Here is a 2204-nt window from a genome sequence, read left to right on the forward strand (position 1 = left end):
CTCCTGCTTTTCCAGAAGTCCCTGCTGTTGCGGCCTGGTTTGTGAGCGCCCAGTTACCGCAGTCTGGCACATATGTGCACGTGTATCCGTGAGGGATCTCCTTAGGCGCCTCGTACAAGAACTGGTAGTCACTAGGGTCACCACCGATCTTGTAGACGACGTATGCCGGTGAATTCGGCACTTCTGGTGCTGCCAATGCGAACGGCAGCGGTGGACGGGACTGGAGTGGCATCTCCCCTTGGTAAGTCCTGAGAGCTGGTCCTGACGGAGAGTACTGATGCCTCATGATTTCCTGGATCATCCGAAAAGCGACACGCTCCAAAGTGTTCACCAGGTTCTCAGAGTGGCGGTGTAGCGAATGAGCTACCATGAAGTTAATCTCCTGACGCAGGGACCTGGTGTGTTCTTCGGACGGGGCGGACAGGTCCACTCCATCGAGCGCCCCTTTAGGTGAGAACCCTTTCCACCTGATGCCATGTGAACGGGTTCTGTGAAAAGAGCCGATGAGGTCGGCTTCGAGGATCGCTTTGACCTCGTCATACTTCTTCTTGAGCTCCTCGGTCAGATCCTCGTACGTGACTGGAGTGCCGTCCGCCATCTCAGATGTAGATGGCGATGTGGTTGATGTCGAAGATTGTCCCACCGGGCGTGCCAGAATGTGTTGCGGTCAGAAACCCACCGGCGAGCAACGACGGGCAACACCGTAGAGCCGGGAACAACTTAGGGCTGCGGCTGGCCCTGGTCCCTCCGAGCGACGGCCCGCAAAGATTCGGCACGCACGTCCGATGCTGGTGCAGGGCGTGCCACCTGACCTATACTGGTCGGGAAGGTGATGGAGATGCCTCGCTTAGTCTCCTGCATGGCATACACGTAAACATTAAATACGAGCCTCGATCGGCTCTCGGGTTGTCTGTGAATCGGCTCAAAGAGCCGATCCACCCATGATTCGCACGAGGTGTACGAATATATGGTGGTCCTGCTTGATCAAGATAAAGCTAAAACGATCTATGACGATTTAGGGTTTTCACCGCATAATCGGAACGTCCTACTCGTGATTGGGCCTCGCGGCCACGCACGGTGATCGTAAGCCGATCCTAGACAGGGCCTAAAAACCAACACGAGGTTGATCCCCGGAACATCCTGTCTAGGGCTAGCAAACTACACCCTACGCGCCGCTGGATCCTCCAACCCTTTGTAAGGCCTAACTATTGCAGATATTAAACTAATCCTTGAAGAACAAGGAGCAATCATAACGGATCGGATCTAATAAATAATGATCAAGCGGGGTGCCGCCCCTACACCTAAGATAGGTGTAAGGGCGGCTAGATGCAAAAGGGTTGCACGACGATAGCATATGATACGAAGAACAATGCTAACCCTAATACATCTAAGATAACTACGTTGCTCGCCATAAAAAAGGCTTCAGTACGAGCAACGCATGAACGACGAATAAACTTGTACTGCCTAGATCGCAAGATGCGATCTAGGCAGCATGATGCTTACCCGGAAGAAACCCTCGAGACAAGGGAGTTGGCGATGCGCCTAGATTGGTTTGTGGTGAACGTGATTGTTGTTTATTTCATAAACCCTAGATACATATTTATAGTCCGTAGACTTTCTAACGTGGGAATAATCCCCACCGTGCACGAGCCAAACTCTAACTAACCGACATGTAATCTACTATATTACAGATACACGGGCAAACTAGCCCAAACTTTGCATATAAGGCCGATTCACATATATTCTTCCATTTATATTCTTCAAGCCCATCTTGATCGCGGCCCACCTCTGATTCGGTCAAATTCTGGTGATAACAAGAATTTAGCATGAATTTAGATGGAATCTTCATGTAGATGGTTCTTTCTCAGTTAAATCTTTATACAATGCAATCCTCCATTCTAATTTACCAGTTGATAACAATAAGAAAATTTGGAAGATGAAGATACCATTAAAAATCAAGATTTTTGGATGGTACCTTCGTCGAGGAGTTATTCTTACTAAAGATAATCTTGTTAAGCGGAATTGGCACGAAAATACAGTGTGTGTTTTCTGTCATCACGACGAAACCATCAAACACCTTTTCTTCCGGTGTAGTTTTGCGAAATCTATATGGTCAGTCATCCAAGTAGCGTCTACCCTGTATCCCCCAACTAGTGTGGCAAATGTCTTTGGCAATTGGCTTCATGGTGTTGATGCAAGGTTTA

The sequence above is a fragment of the Lolium rigidum genome, chromosome 2, assembly GCF_022539505.1.
Source record: "Lolium rigidum isolate FL_2022 chromosome 2, APGP_CSIRO_Lrig_0.1, whole genome shotgun sequence".
In the NCBI taxonomy this organism is placed as follows: domain Eukaryota; kingdom Viridiplantae; phylum Streptophyta; class Magnoliopsida; order Poales; family Poaceae; genus Lolium; species Lolium rigidum.